Source organism: Anolis sagrei, chromosome 3 (assembly GCF_037176765.1).
Source record: "Anolis sagrei isolate rAnoSag1 chromosome 3, rAnoSag1.mat, whole genome shotgun sequence".
Classification (NCBI taxonomy): domain Eukaryota; kingdom Metazoa; phylum Chordata; class Lepidosauria; order Squamata; family Dactyloidae; genus Anolis; species Anolis sagrei.
In genome coordinates, this window is record NC_090023.1 from 199,995,354 (window position 1) to 200,012,227 (window position 16,874).

Below are 16,874 nucleotides of genomic sequence, written 5' to 3' on the forward strand. Positions count from 1 at the left end.
AGTCCGTCCTACCTCTGCTGCTAATGTGGTAATAAGACCATAATATAGCGCTTAGTGGCGCCTGTTCCGTAGCCAACTGTTTGCACTTTACCAACTGTTGCACTTTACCCCTCCCAACTCCTCCTGCCGCACTTCAGTAGTATAGAGGGCCAAATATTTTTTCTGTTGAGGCTGTTGCACTTTAATATCTTGTTGCACTTTAAAAACCTTGCACCTTAAGAATTACTCGGTAGCCGCGGAATTTACTTTGCACTTTGCACTTTAAGACTCTAGTATTCAAGGACCATCCTATTTCGCGGCTAACGCTTGCCTCCGGTATCCTCATCTACCGAAGTGTTCATTTCCACCCATGTGGTCCTCCACCCTCCTATGCTTACTGTCTCTGTTACTATTATCTGGTGGAAGGGGCAGGGGAGGTAGTGGGCTGGAGCCTGTGGGAAACAATGAGGGGAGGAGGGGGGATGAAGAAGGCCAGCAAAATTGGCCAACATCCCAAACAGCTGGTGAAAATGTGATTAAGACCCTAGCCAGGAATAGCGGCATGGAGGAGGGGAGGTATTCCACTAGCCGAGGGGCCCCCATAGAGGTCGTGGTGGGAAGGAGGAGATGCGGGAAAAGGAGACCTCAAATTCGGCCAAATTCGGACCATTTATCTATAATCAAAATTCCAAATCGGTCTCCTAAGGTAAATTGGTGTAACCAGGTGAGCGGACCCTCCGGTCTGAAGGTGGTGCTGTTGAACGCCAGATCTGTCAACGGAAAAACGACCTGGATCCAGGACTTAATCCTGGACGAACGGGCAGATCTGGCGTGCATCACGGAGACCTGGTTGGATGAAGCTGGAGGAGTAAATCTGACCCAGCTTTGTCCTCCGGGTTTCTCCGTGCAGCACCAACCTAGATCCGGAGGGCGGGGAGGCGGGGTCGCAGTGGTCTATAGGGATTCCATCCATCTGACCAGGTGCTCCATCCCGCAGACCGCAAATTTCGAAAGCGTCTACCTGAGGGTGGGTGACCGGGACAGTATAGGGATTCTAGTAGTGTACCGTCCACCTCGCTGCACTACAGTCTCCCTACCTGAGCTAGCGGGGGTGGTCTCGAGCCTGGCATTGAAGTCTCAACGGCTTCTTGTGCTGGGAGACTTCAACGTCCATGCCGAGACGACCCTCACAGGCGCGGCTCAGGACTTCATGTCTGCCATGGCAACCATGGGGCTGTCCCAACAAATATCTGGCCCCACCCACTGTGCTGGACACACATTGGATTTGGTTTTCTGCCAGGGATGGGAACAGGGTGGCGGTGTGGAGGAGTTGTCCATCTCTCCGTTGCCATGGACCGACCACTTCCTGATCAGATTTAGGCTCACTGCGCCCCCTAACCTCTGCAAAGGTGGAGGACCCATTAAGATGGTCCGCCCCAGGAGACTGATGGATCCGAATGGCTTCCTGACGGCTCTTGGGGATTTTCCCGCCACCTCGGTAGGTGACCATGTCGAAGCCTTGGTGGCTCTCTGGAATGGAGAGATGACCAGGGCTATTGACATGATTGCTCCGGAACGTCCCCTCTCAAGTAGCCGAGCTAAACCAGCCCCTTGGTTTACTGAGGAGCTGGCAGCTATGAAGCGAAGGAAGAGGGAACTAGAGAGCGTGTGGCGTTCGGAACCGAGCGAGTCAAACCGAGCACGGTTTGTGTCCTTTCTTAGGGCATATGCCGCGGCAATAAAGACCGCAAAGAAAACTTTCTTTGCGGCCACTATTGCGTCTGCAAAGAACCGTCCGGCGGAGCTGTTTCGGATTGTCAGAGGTCTTTTAACTCCCGCCTCTGCAGGTGGGAGCCCTGACAATTCGGTCGCGCGCTGTGAAGCATTTGCTCGGTTCTTCGCAGACAAAGTCGCCTTGATCCGTTCTGGGCTGGACGCCGCGTTAGATGCAGACTCTGTGGATGTAACAAGAGCACCTGCTTGTCCTATTTTGTTGGATTCTTTTCAGTTTGTGAAACCCGAGGATGTGGACAAGATACTTGGAGGAATGAGGCCCACCACGTCCATCCTAGACCCCTGCCCATCCTGGCTTCTGAGAGAGGCCAGAGGGGGATTGGCCGAGTGGGTAACAGTGGTGGTGAATGCCTCCCTTCGGGAAGGCAAGATTCCAGCGAGCCTAAAACAGGCTATTATAAAGCCGCTGTTGAAGAAGCCATCACTGGACCCCACTAAATTGGACAACTTTCGGCCTGTTTCCAATCTCCCCTTTTTGGGCAAAGTCATGGAAAGCGTGGTGGCCTCATAACTCCAGGTATTCTTGAGAGACACGGATTATCTGGATCCGGCACAGTCTGGTTTCAGACCGGGGCATGGTACCGAGACGGTCTTGGTCGCCTTAGTGGATGATCTGCGCCGGGAGCTAGACAGGGGGAGTGTGTCCCTGTTGGTGCTCCTGGACCTCTCAGCGGCCTTCGATACCGTCGACCACGGTATCCTTCTGGGGCGCCTTGCGGAAATGGGTCTTGGGGGCATTGCTTTGCAGTGGCTCCGGTCATTTCTGGAGGGTCGCACCCAGAAGGTGTCATTGGGGGACTCCTGTTCCGCACCACAACCGTTGACTTGTGGGGTGCCACAGGGTTCCATACTGTCCCCCATGCTGTTTAACATCTACATGAAGCCGCTGGGTGAGATCATCCAGAGTTTCGGGGTGCGGTGTCATCTGTACGCAGATGATGTCCAACTCTGTCACTCCTTCCCACCTGCTACTAAGGAGGCTGTCGAGGTCCTGAACCGGTGCCTGGCCGCTGTAACGGTCTGGATGAGGGCGAACAAACTGAAACTAAATCCAGACAAGACAGAGGTACTCCTGGTCAGTTGCAAGGCCGAACGGGGTATAGGGTTACAGCCTGTGCTGGACGGGGTCGCACTCCCCTTGAAGGCGCAGGTTCGCAGCTTGGGTGTGACCCTGGACTCATCGTTGAGCCTGGACCCCCAGGTTTCAGCGGTGACCAGGGGAGCATTTGCACAGCTTAGGCTCGTGCGCCAGCTGCGCCCGTATCTCGGGAAGTCTGACTTGGCCACGGTGGTACACGCTCTTGTCACATCCCGCCTGGATTACTGCAACGCTCTCTACGTGGGGCTGCCCTTGAAGACAGCCCGGAAGCTTCAGCTGGTCCAGCGTGCGGCAGCCATGTTACTAACTGGAGCGGGTAGCAGGGAGCACACAACGCCCTTGTTGTCCCAGCTCCACTGGCTGCCGATTTGCTACCGGACCCAATTCAAGGTGCTGGTCTTGGCCTACAAAGCCCTAAACGGTTCCGGCCCAAAATACCTTTCGGACCGCATCTTGGCCTACGAGCCCACAAGGACCTTGAGATCGTCTGGGGAGGCCCTTCTCTCGATCCCGCCTGCGTCACAGGCACGGCTGGCGGGGACGAGGGAGAGGGCCTTCTCGGTGGTGGCCCCCCGGCTGTGGAACACTCTCCCGGCACACATCAGACAGGCGCCCTCCCTCATGTCCTTTCGAAAAAGCCTTAAGACCTGGCTGTTCGAGAGGGCATTTAATTAAGTGCTAAGCAACAACATTACGGTAATGAGAACTGGAATGGTATAAGGAAGATGAGACTGGCTATGATTCTACTAAGAGACGAAGCGGATTTTTATGTAGTTTGTATTTGTCGTATAGTTATATGTTGTTGATACTGGTCTTTGTAACTGTCTTTTTATGTGTACTGTACACCGCCATGAGTCGCCCGTAAGGGCTGAGAATGGCGGTTAATAAGTGCATCAAATAATAATAAATAATAATGTCCAACTCAATTAATTCCACAGAGCCTTTGGAAGCTTTTTGGTGTCCCCTTCATGCCTTCTCCTCAAACATTACCCTCACACACTTCCCTACACACAATATATAGTTAAGGTGATGTCAAACTGCATTAAGTCCACAGTGTAGAGGCATCCAGGGCCTTGGAAAGCTTTCAGGTGTCCCTTCTCCCCAAACAATAACCCTTATGCACTTCATCAACCCTAATGCACTTCCCTACACACAATACCTGGTTAAGGTGATGTCTAACTGCATTAATTCCAGAGTGTAGAGCTGGCATGGGCAGACTTCGGCCCTCCAGGTGTTTTGGACTTCAACTCCCACAATTCCTAACAGCCTACCGGCTGTTAGGAATTGTGGGAGTTGAAGTCCAAAACACCTGGAGGGCTGAAGACTGCCCCTGCCTGGGTGTAGACGCACCCAGAGTCTTTGACAGCTTTTAGGTGTCCCTTCAAACGACAATTCACACAATCTTCCCCACACACGCCTCCTTCCTGGCCCTCCCCTCCCTCTTCAGTTTCCCAAAGCCCTGGCGCTGCTTGAGGCCTCCACTCAGGCGCCTTTCCCTTTCGCCCTCCTGAGCCCCTCTGAGGCGAATACCAGGTCTCCCCTCGGCCCTGCTTCCCTCCCTCTTCCCCTCCGTCCCTCACTCACTCAAACCCGGGGAAATTCTTGCCAGGAAGCCTGCCCGCCGCTCCTCCGTGCCTTCCCCCGCCGAGCTTTCCCTTCCTTTCCTCCTCACAGCAGAAACTTTATTGCCTCGGCCAAGCCTACAGACAGGAACTGCCTCTCCCGGCCACGGCGCATGCGCAAGGCTCCGACGCTGCTGAGGTACTCGAGAGAACTACATCTCCCAAAGAGGCAATGCGGCAGAAGGGAGTCCGACAGAGCCGGCGCCTTTGCTCCAAAGCATCTTGGAACTTGTAGTCTTCAGGCGTTTGCTGCCCTCTGGAGACTGTTGCATGCCGGGGTGAACCTGTCAGAGGTGGATCAGCAAAGCAAAGAGGAGGATGCTGTGAGGGGGCTTAGAAAAATGCATGGCCTTTCCACACAGGTATTATAACCCAGAATATCAGGATCCACAATATCTCCTTTGAACTGGATTATCTGAGTCCACACAGCCATATAAACCAGAATATCAAGCGGATAATCCGCAATATCTGGGAGCCCCCCGGTGGCGCAGTGGGTTAAATCCCTGTGCCGGCAGGACTGAAGACCAACAGGTCGCAGGTTCGAATCCGGGGAGAGGCGGATGAGCTCCCTCTATCAGCTCCAGCTCCTCATACAGGGACATGAGAGAAGCCTCCCACAAGGATGATAAAAACATCAAATCATCCGGGCGTCCCCTGGGCAACGTCCTTGCAGACGGCCAATTCTCTCACACCAGAAGCGACTTGCTCCTGACATGACAAAAAAAATAAATCCGTAATATCTGCTCAGAACTGGATTATCTGAGTCCACACAGCCATATAACCCAGAATATCAAGGTGGATAATCCACAATGTCTGCTCAAAACTGGATTATCTGGGTCCATATAGCCATATAACCCAGAATATCAAGGTGGATAATCCGCAATATATACTCTGAACTGGAGTATGTGAGTCCACACAGCCATAAACCCAGAATTTCAAGGTGGATAATCCACAATGTCTGCTCAGAACTGGATTATCTGTGTCCACATAGCCATATAACCCAGAATATCAAGGCGGATAATCCACAATATCTGCTCTCAACTGGATTATCTGAGTCCTCACAGCCATATAACCAAGAATATCAAGTCGGATAATTTACAATATCTGCATTTAACAGATTTATCAGACTCCAGACGACCATATAACCCAGAATATCAAGATGGATAATCCACAATATCTGCTCTGAACTGGGTTATCTGAGTCCTCACAGCCATATAACCCAGAATATCAAGGCGGATAGTCCACAATATCTGCATTATTAACAGATTTATCAGAGTCCACACGACCATATAACCTTAATCAATCAGGACGCCAAAATATTGTCAGCAATTATAGCAAGCAGAATGAATAATTGGATACACAAATATATTAATAAGGATCAATGCGGTTTCATAAAAGGAAGGCAAATGTCAAATTTAAAAAGTCCTGTCCAGGTAGCACAGTAAGAAAAATATAATCATAACAAAACAAGGAACAAAAATTCACACTTCTCTGTTTACAATTATTTATAGGATTGTGGGATAATTTGAATTCCATCCTTTTCATTCATCTCCCTTGCATAATAGTGCCAGCCAATTCTCAGTCTTTAAGAATTTATGGGTTGTTATTTTTTAAAAAGAATATTGAGATTCATTAGTTGGACCTGAAGCAAAATGAATGCACTCAGAAATTAACTAATACCCCAGGAATGTAAGTGCTGAATGGAGGAACTTCTGCACAAAAATTCACCTGATTGGCCAAGCTGTCTTTATTTCATCAGAATAAGGTAGGGAAAGGAAACAAAACTGGGACCAGAAATTCTTCTCATCCTGAAATCACTTAAATATTTACCAGTAGATCTATCTTCTGTCACCTCCGGTTGCACAAAATAAAATACAGGGTGATCTGAAGGAATGAAATAAAGCAATATGAAACCAACAAATAATAGATAATGCAGATAATTCTTTTAGCCAACTACAACAATGTAGTTATACAGATGGGGTCACATGCCTAACCTGACAATCAGATGGTTATATATTTAGGAAGCAGGTGATTGTTTTGTGTGTGTGCCTTCAAGTTAACTGCTTATGGCAACCCTATGACTTCTGTAGAGTTTTCTTAGGTAAGGAATATTCAGAGGTGGCTTTGTCAGTTCCTTCCTCTGAAACATAGCCTACAGCACTGGATATTTGTTGGTGGTCTCCTATGCAAGTACACCTGACACTACTTATCTTTCAAGATCTGATGAAATCTAGTGGCTTTAAGGCACTTAGGCCCATAACTATCATTACGGAGGAGCAATTAATAGGGAGCTTGAGGGCCTTTAGTACTCTAGACACCAACGAGGTCTATAGGAGAGAAACAAAGGCAGGACCCTCCATATCCGTAGTCCATAGTTCTAAATTCAACCTCAATTTTAGAAAGTCTTAGGGCTTCTCTTTCAAAAACTGCAGGCGTCTCACCAAACTACGAATTTGAGGATTCCATAGGTCTGAATCATTGTCATTCAAGTGATGTCAAACTGCATTAATTCTACAGTTTAATTCTACAGTTGGTCAAGTTGATCAGAAAACACAGAGGATACTAAATACTTTAAACACTTTTTTTAAGTGGACACAATTGACTTATGTTAAGAGTATGCTTTTTTTTTCTTGCTGAAGTGCATGCAACATATTTGTTACCAACTACAGAATTATTTTTTTTTAGTAAATGTATTTTTAGCATTTTCTTTTTCTGCATTTTAATATGCAAGGCTAACAAATTCAGACATTACCTCAAATATTTTGGAAATTTTGAGATACTTCAAATGATTCTTTCCAACAATAATTTCTGTTGGCATCATAAAAATAGTTCTACAACAATCAACTTTTATTTTGTTTCCTTTGGAATATTTAATATATTACAGGGTGCAGTAATTTTAAAAGGGCCTTCCCTTTTAAAATAGGAAAATATATAAAAGGCCTCCTCAGTATTCAGATCTTGCATGTAAATACATCTTTGTGGCAGTCAGGCATTCAGTAACGAGATTTTATGTGAAACAAAAACTGCAACCAGAAAGTAATAATGAATGATGGAGTCAGTGGTGAACAATGGGTTGCAATTACCATGGCAACACTTTCTACCAAACCCACAAAGGGTCACATAATTTGTTTCTGTGTGGGCCAGCAGATTTCAATGGTTTCACAATTATTCATATATTTTAAGTGATCTTTCAGTTACAGTCCCATAGTCAGACAGTCTAGCAGTATGTTATGATTCACGAAACAAGGACAGAACTTTCAACCTACAGTAATTGTAATAATTACTCCAATGTTAGCAAAACCAATATTGATTCTTCATAAAGAATTAGGTTCTGGTACTATCAAAGATCCAAAAAAGCGCCTAATAACATTTTATTAGTGGATAGATTGGGAAAGGCGTACGGCAAGGCTGCATCCTCTCACCCAACCTTTTTAACTTGTATGCAGAACACATCATGCGATGTGCGGGGCTGGATGAATGCAAAGCTGGGGTGAAAATTGCTGGAAGAAACATTAACAACCTCAGATATGCAGATGACACCACTCTGATGGCCGAAAGCGAGGAGGAGCTGAGGAGCCTTCTAATCAAAGTGAAAGAAGAAAGCGCAAAAGCCGGGTTGCAGCTAAATGTCAAAAAAACCAAGATTATGGCAACAAGAATGATTGACAACTAGAAAATAGAGGGAGAAACCGTGGAGGCCGTGACAGACTTTGTATTTCTAGGTGCAAAGATTACTGCAGATGCAGACTGTAGCCAGGAAATCAGAAGACGCTTACTTCTTGGGAGGAGAGCAATGTCCAGTCTCGATAAAATAGTGAAGAGTAGAGACATCAGACTGGCAACAAAGATCCGCCTAGTCAAAGCCATGGTATTCCCTGTAGTCACCTACGGATGTGAGAGCTGGACCTTCGGGAAGGCTGAGCGAAGGAAGATCGATGCTTTTGAGCTGTGGTGTTGGAGGAAAGTGCTGAGAGTGCCTTGGACTGCGAGAAGATCCAACCAGTCCATCCTCCAGGAAATAAAGCCCGACTGCTCACTGGAGGGAAAGATACTAGAGACAAAGTTGAAGTACTTTGGCCACATCATGAGGAGACAGCAAAGCCTAGAGAAGACAATTATGCTGGGGAAAGTGGAAGGCAAAAGGAAGAGGGGCCGACCAAGGGCAAGATGGATGGATGGCATCCTTGAAGTGACTGGACTGACCTTGAGGGAGCTGGGGGTGGTAACGGCCGACAGGGAGCTCTGGCGTAGGCTGGTCCATGAGGTCACGAAGAGTCGGAGACGACTGAACGAATGAACAACAAAGACACCAGGCATTATTGCTGTTGCCATCTTGGATCCACAGAGTGCACAACTGTTGGCACATTACCATTTTTGGGGTGCAAATGAAGGCAGCAGCAAGCATTTATTCTACACTGTAAAACAGGCCTATGCGGCCTGGGGGCCGAATGCAGCCCTTACAAGGATTTGGTGCAGCCCACAGAGGCTCTGAGGCCAAGCCTTAGAGAAGGAGATCACATTCAATGCAACCGCAAGTGTTTTCCATCTCCTTGTTTCCTTTATGCATGAACGTTACCAAACTAACTTGTGGCAAAGGGGGCAGCACCAATAGATTCATCCAGATTGCTGAAAGTGTTAGTCTTTGTTAGGAACATGTCCTGGGGAGGTTGTAGGATAACAGGTTGGAGCAGTGGAGAGCAGGGATGAAATTTTATGAGATATTGGACCCTTATTCAGGGAGGCTAGACTCTTGGGCTCCAGGTTAGGCAAAAATTCAACATTAGATTGGATGTTTTAGAGGGAGAAGGAGATGATGAAGAACAGCCCCAGTTCTTGCCTCTGCTGCTCTTCTTCTTTGCCTCTGGCATCTTCTCATCCAGCGGCTCCCAATGTCACACCATTCACTTGATTCTCCTTTTTCTTGCTGCTCTTGGCTACCCCGTTCTTCCTTTTTCTTTGTCTCTGGGTTGCCTCTGTCATCTCCTCCTCCTCCTCCAATAGAAAAATTACCAACTCTGTACTGTTCATTTCCCTCAATTCTGATGGATAAACGTAGCTTCACCATGAAGTTGTTGTGGGGTCTTCAGAGTTGGTGGTTTTCTTCTCCAGTGGTGGGTGCTCCGCTGGCACTTCTTCTTTCCCTTAGAAAAAGACTGCAACTTGCCAACACACAGGGTGGGGGGGGGGGGGGTAGGAATATCAAGACTAATTCACATTGCTGTTTGCTCTGAGGGAAAGCAATGTGAAACCTGGAGTGAGACACAAAAAACCTATCTGTGGTATATGGAGCTTTTACCTTTTTAATTTGAGCCCCTTACTACTGACAAGGTGTGTAGGCCTGCTATAGATGCACCCTTGGCCACTTTGGACCAAGTGTAGCTCTGCATACATGATTGGGCTGTAGCTCATCATTCACCATACCAGCTAGAATAGAAACTGCAGTCCAACAACATCTAGTAAATTAATCTTTACCAAACCATTTCCTAGAGGATGAAGCCATATTTCTTTGACTGAGATGACTGATGTCATTAATAGATGCTCAAAACTACTGTAAGAAATGACTGGCTGCAAGTGTGTCTGCTAGGCTATTGCTTCTTAAACTGTGGACCCTGGCCCCAAATGAGGTCCCTTTAGCTCTGTATTGGGGTCCTGAAACATTTGGCAAGAGTAAAAGTGATCTGAATGTCATCTGATGGCTGTTTTAGATAATTTCCATGAATCGGTTGTGCAGTGTTTACAATGGACTCTGCAGAAGATGCTTTAGCTGCACTTCATAAAAAGGAAAATCAGCCTGTTTAGCAAGCCTAGCAAATGCTGATTTCTTATCAGTAAATGTTTTATTTTTATATCTATTTTATATACCTGTATTCCAGGGTCACATATAATTTCTTGGACCAAAGGGGATCTTGAATAGAAATATCTACGAAGCCCTGTGCTTAGTGAAACTTTACAAATGTTAGTTGTTTGTTTTTCTTTTAGGCCACAAGTGACTATGTTATATTATGATCTAACTGGTACTTACTGGCTTGTTGCTTTTTAAATATCCATATTTTAATTGAATATTACATTATATTTAGTTTTTAATGGTGGTGGCCTTCATTGTTGCTGTAACCTACCAGTGATAGGAAAATCATAGCAGCATATTGGCTGTTCACTTTGTCATAAGTCAGAAATGATTTTAAGGCACACAAGAATTTACTGTAGGGACCCGTTCAGCATGTGGAGGTGAACATGGGGAAAGCTTAAAATAAAATCAATGAGCTTCCTTCCCCAGTTTCTTTGGTTTCTCTTCTTCTAGTTAATGTTTTGTTCCTTTGAGTTTCTTATTCTCTTTGTTACTTTCCTGTTGTTCAGAAATGTTTGTTATTCTATATGTCTCTATTGGGAAGGGTATGCATAGTGACTTACACACACACAGGCAACTGTGACCTTCATCTTTGCAAAGTTGTTTGTTTTGGATAGGAGGGGAGTTGCCATGTCATTGCAGGTAAAGGGTTTCCCCAGTCTATTCTTTGGAAACAATAGCATTTCCTTGAGTCATTTGATCATAGTTGTGTTGGCTGGTTTCTTCTTTTGGCCATCCTGTCTTTCAACAAAAAAGAATCGCTTAGAGGGCATAGTCAGTTCAAGTGTTACAAATCCAGCTTTGTATTTCATTTGTCAACTGCAAGTTTCTCGCCTGAATTGTTCTCCTTATTTGTAAAAAATACTGCAATTCCCCAGCATTGGAGCTGAAATATCTTGGGATGTGGAGAAATTAATTGGTTCAGCTTGTGTCATCTGTATGTCATTAAGTATTATGGGTCTTTTAAATGTTGTTCTGGTGTGGTTATTTGTAACACATATTCTAGTCAGGGAATTATGGGCATGGGTTCATTCGACCAATGTTAAAATACCATAAACATACCTTAAGTTTTATTTTGTATCATTGACGTCGTCATCACTCATAATTATCATCATGATGTTCATCACATGTCTTTGCTCTTCTGCTAAACAATTTCAGTGTGGAAGCACATACCTATTATTTTGATTCTTAATTTTAAGTAGCAAAACCAGTAGAATCTATCTCATTAAGATAAAATTCAGGAAGAGCCTACTTATTTCAGAACAGGGACAGAACCTTTTTAATTTCAGTGCGTGCTGAGGTTCAGAGATGGCCCCTCTCCCAAATATCACCTGGAAGGACATGCAATTGGTGGTTAATGATGAAAAAAATGGAAATCCTTTGGCCTTCATGTTCGCTGGTTGTGGGCAAACTGCAAATAAAAAACACTACCCTTTTTTACATGAGAGAACACCTCTCTAGGAGTCTCGAGGTACTTTAGCTTGACTCTAATGTCACTTATGCCAGAGGTACACTAGAAAACCTGGGGATTACTAGAGAAAACATATTAATCAAATCTGTGATTGACCAAATCCGCAAAAATTAAATCCACAAATGTGCAGGGTCAGCCTTATATTGGTCTTCCTTAACCTGTTGCCCTTCAAATTGTTGAACTAGCACTCCCATTGTCTCCCAATACACCTACAAGGCACCAGGTTGGGAAATACTGATTTACATTTTTAAAAGGGGGATTAGTACAGAAATTAGATTTAGCAGATAACCATGCTATTTTGGTGGATTATTTATGAACTGAAAAACAACACTCAACAACAGTAGTTTGAATTATGTGCACAGGGCAGAGGCTATTGTAATTACACACAACTACACTGTTTGCTCAGTTGCTGGCTGATCTTCAAGTGCCAATCATTTTGACCTCTTTTTGGAATGATAAAAATATCCAAATGTGTGCCTTTTAAAAATACACTTTTTAAGCTATTTGGACAAAAAAAAAAGAAAGAAAGAAAGTCCTTGATTATCTAGTTTTGGCAAGCAGAACTATACGAGCAGTACATAACCATGTTGGAAATAATTGCAAGCCCCAACTGTACTAATCCATTAGAAACAGTTACCGGTATTTTTGATATTATTATTACAATCTGGTGTAGAGAGATATTTATAGATATGTTCCAGGAGCCAAGCAATGTGATAGAAGATACAAGAGCATTTTCAGCAATATATTCCAGTATAAATAAGCAAAAACATTTTCTGCTTATTTTTGCATTTTCTGAATTAATTTGAAACTTCCAAACTATTTCCCTGGGACTGCTGTCATAAAATTTAACCAGCCTATCCCCAAGTAAAAGATTGAATTACAAAAAGAGCCTGCTTATTGTGGTCTGATACAGTTTGGAGAAATGTTTGGCAATTCATCTTCTGCTTTGTTGGTGTTTTCAACAACAATTTTGTACTAGGAAAATAGGGAGGCATAGCATACCTAACCAAATGCCAGTACTTTAGTTATTGAAGGACTTTTTTTGCTGGTCACCAAACATTTGAAGACACGGAAATGGCATTGAGGGAATAAATGCATTTTCCACTTCCAAACTAAGTCAGCTTTGAAACTGGAGAACTACTGTATTCCTACAGAAGAAACAGAACCTTTCTGCAGGCTATAGAGGAACAACTGAGAAACAATGGTGTGTTTTCTGTGCATTGAACTGATTGTGCCATTTGATTTGTTTTTCTGTGCTGAAAAAAGACGAAGAGGAAACAAACGAACACAAGTCTGGAATAGGGCAAGCCTATTCCTTTGTGCATAGACAATGTCATAGACAATTTTCAACTAAACCAGAGCTTTCCAAACACTTCATGTTGGTGACACATTTTTAGAGATCCAGCATTTTGTGACACAATAATTCAGTTTTAATAGCAAACCGGTATTTTAACCAACTCCTTACATAAATTCTAATAACAGAATTTATGGGGACACAACATATCTCATGAAGACCTTCATATATATATATATATATATATATATATATATAATTGCTTCACATTGACTCAGAGGTTTCTCGTTACGTTTGTGCAACACACCTACACACTGCAGCTGACATACTAATGTGTCACGACACAGAGTTTGGAAAGCTTGGAACTAAACTAACACAGTGAATAGTCCAAGCGATTACTGTTCAGAACTAATAATTCCTCTCTCTCCTCTCACCACTATTTTTCCTATTAAAAAGACCCTGTTTGGTGCTCACTAGTAGTCAGACTACAACTTCCATCATCCTTTGCCATTCTAGCGAATAGAAATTGTAGTTCAACAAGTCTGACCGGAACAAGCTTTTGAAAAACTGCTGAAATTAAGGAAACAGCAGGTACAATTTGCAGAAATAATCAGGGCTTTTTCTCTGTGTGTCACTGTATTTGTGGTATGGTATCAGTGTTTTTCCATACTGGGGGAAGTATGTTTCTGTGTGGTAAGATTCTGGCACTGTTATGAACACTTTGTTTACTAATACAAAAATACCTCTGACATCCCCCAGCAATTACATCATGTTTCCTATATTCAGCCACACTGACATACTGACCCATGCTTCCTGTAACGCCCACATTTTGACTCCATGGGTATTTTTATTCTTAGATGCATGCTGCGATTCTGACTTTTGCATTTCTTGAAAGGTGTGTATGTATAGCATCTTTCAGTTTAAAAGGTGGGGTTGAAACTTAGTGGGGAACATGTACTTTTTGCATAGCTGGTGATTCTATTAAATTTTTCTTTTTCTTTTCTCTCGACTACTTAGTTTGATAACAAAGATGTGGTTGTAGGATCAAACCTTTGGCTAATAAATAATGAAGAATGAATAACAAAGAATAATTAAAGAACATGTGCAATGACAATTCAGAATGGCTATGGTATATGATTTTTGTATCATGGGATTTTAATGTTTATATTAGGATGATTTTATGCTTTGTCTGAATGCTTAAATTTTATGTCTGTCTTATGTTTAATGGTTTTAATTGTTTTTAAGTTCATTGTTATATGTAGTGATTAGTTATTATGATTTCTTTGTGTACTGTATGTTGGCATTGAATTTTTCCATTAGAATGTTCTAAACCACCTTGACTCCCATCAGGGGTGAGAAAGGTGGTATATAAATACAGTAAACAATAAATAAACAAACAAACAAACAAACCTTTTTCATTTGTAAAAATTCAGAAAGGAGGAATAATTCCATAATTCAATAATAATAATAATAATAATAATAATAATAATAATAATAATTTTCCTTCCTTTCATATACAGTGAGCCCTCAACATTTGCTATGGTTAGGACCACAAGATCCCTGCCAAAGTAAAAAGCTACAAATAATACGATTTTTTACCTGAGAGAACACTTCTCAAGGAATATCAAAATACTCCAGCACAATTCTAAAATCAGACTGGAGGATCTAGAGATTCCCAGAAAGAATATTTGGATCCAATCTATGAATAATCAAATCTGCAGATGTGACAGGCCAACTGTTCGTTGAGGGTCAGCAAGCACTACCTTTTCAAATAATCACGGATTCAAAGTAAGCAGTTGTATTACTGTAATTGACCAGTTCTTACCCTTTCCAACCCTAATTATTTTTTTTGTCATGTCAGAAGCAACTTGAGAAACTTAAAGTCGCTTCTGGTGTGAAAGAATTGGCCATCTGCAGAGACGTTGCCCAGGGGATGCCTGGATGTGTTACCATCCTGTGAGAGGCTTCTCTCATGTCCCCGCATCTGGAGCTGACAGAGGGAGTTCAACCCGCTTTCCCCGGATTCGAACCACTGTCCTGTTGGTCAGCAGTCCTGCCAGCACAAGAGTTTAACCTATTGTGCCACCGGAGGCTCCTATCCTGAAAGCTTGTTCAATATGATGCTGATAGGATGGGTGTGTGTTGGTTAGTTGGAAGGTAATGTCCCCTCATAGGAAGCCGGGGCTGACAGACAGGAGCTCACCCCAGCTTGCAGATTCAAACCATCTACCTTCAGGTCAGCAGTTCAGCGGCACAAGGGTTGAACACATTGCGCCACCGCGGCTCCTTACATAACGATAAAGTGAACTTTAGCTTAAATTTTTGAAAATTAATCAGCCAGTTCTTACCCTTTCTATTTAACTGACAAAGTGAGCTTTTGCTCCGTCTCTGGCATATTATTTTCCTAATTGAAGTTGAGACTGTTATATCATGGTCTATGGAACGCTTTGATCTTGAACAACAAAGTGTGTCTTATTCAGCTTGTTTACAAGAAAGCTTAGTCTTCAGTTACTTCAGCCTTTTCAATTTTTAGTCTTAATGCTGCAGTAGTTTTCTCAAATCCTATGGAAAAGGATTTCTTGAAAAGACAGAAGTTAGTGAAAACTTAACTACAGGAGATCCTAAAAATGTATACATCCTTTAACAGCTAGTAGTAGCTATGGTTAGTACTTGAAAGGCTAAGGAAATACATTTATATTGAATAAATGTTAATAATATTAAATCAGACTTACAAATTCCATCTTAAATTACAATTTTATGTAAAGTGTTCAGATTGGCGGCACGGCAGAACAATGCACTGCTTGTACCATCGAAGCACAGAGTTGCAAACCTCCCTTAAAGTTCCTTTTGTTATTCCATGAGACTTCTTTACTATTGGAATCTTGCATAGAATATTAGAGTTGGAAGATACAACAAGAACCATTCAGTCCAACCCTAGAATGCCTTTCAGGGAATCTCTTAGGCTGGATCTACACTGCCATATAATCCAGTTTCTAAATCCAGATTAACTGATTTGGATTATTTGAGCCTACACTGCCATATAATTCAGTTCAAAGCAAGTAATCTGGGTTCAGAAACTGGATTATATGGCAGTGTAGATGGGGCCTTAGTCCTCCAACAGAATTCTATGGTATGCTGGTTTGGAAGTAAGATGATGCTCTTGGTCATATCCATGGTTTTGGGTAGTGTTTATTCAGATGGGAGCATGCTGCCCATGGATACAGGAGTCTTACTATATTTGTATGCGAAATGGCTTTAAAGCCTGAACCATCCAAGTTGATACCAAAACATTTGATTTAGAAGCAGTCCTGTCTTACTACCAACCCTTATCTGCCTTACTTCAGTGATATTACCGTGACTTCTACCCATAATATCATATCTCAGGTCATGGCCCTGAAATTTGAGGGAATGCTGACCTCAGAATCATGTGATGGATTGATCATCTTCAATTTTTTATTTTCCATAAAATAAACTGGTAAACTGGCTGGGATTTCTGAGAGTTGTTGGCCAAAACACCTGGGGACCCAAAGGTTGAGAACCACTGACCTATAAGACAATATGGCAATTTCACCTTGGAGAAGCAGTGTTATTCCTTCCATGTGATTTGTGTATTGGATTGTCTTGATAATTTAGAAACATTATTTGTATATGGATATGCTTTTGAGAGGTGACCTGCTACTACATTTTTAAGAGTTCCGTGTAATATTTTATGAATTGTGATGTACCTTTTGCTTAACAATAGGATAAACACATTTAGTCAACAGTCACAT

The 16,874-nt window shown here is 43.2% G+C and overlaps 1 protein-coding gene across 7 annotated transcripts in view; it reads right to left on the minus strand.

The window, feature by feature from the left end:
* PLEKHA1 (pleckstrin homology domain containing A1) overlaps positions 1-4,606 on the minus strand; it is a 49,093-nt gene extending 44,487 nt beyond the window's left edge. For all 7 annotated transcript variants that reach the window (XM_060768568.2, XM_060768569.2, XM_060768571.2 and 4 more), the window contains exon 1: positions 4,457-4,606. The gene's annotated coding sequence lies outside the window, so the exon portion shown is untranslated. The remainder of the gene's footprint in view (positions 1-4,456) is intronic.
* Between the last annotated feature and the right edge of the window lie 12,268 nt (positions 4,607-16,874).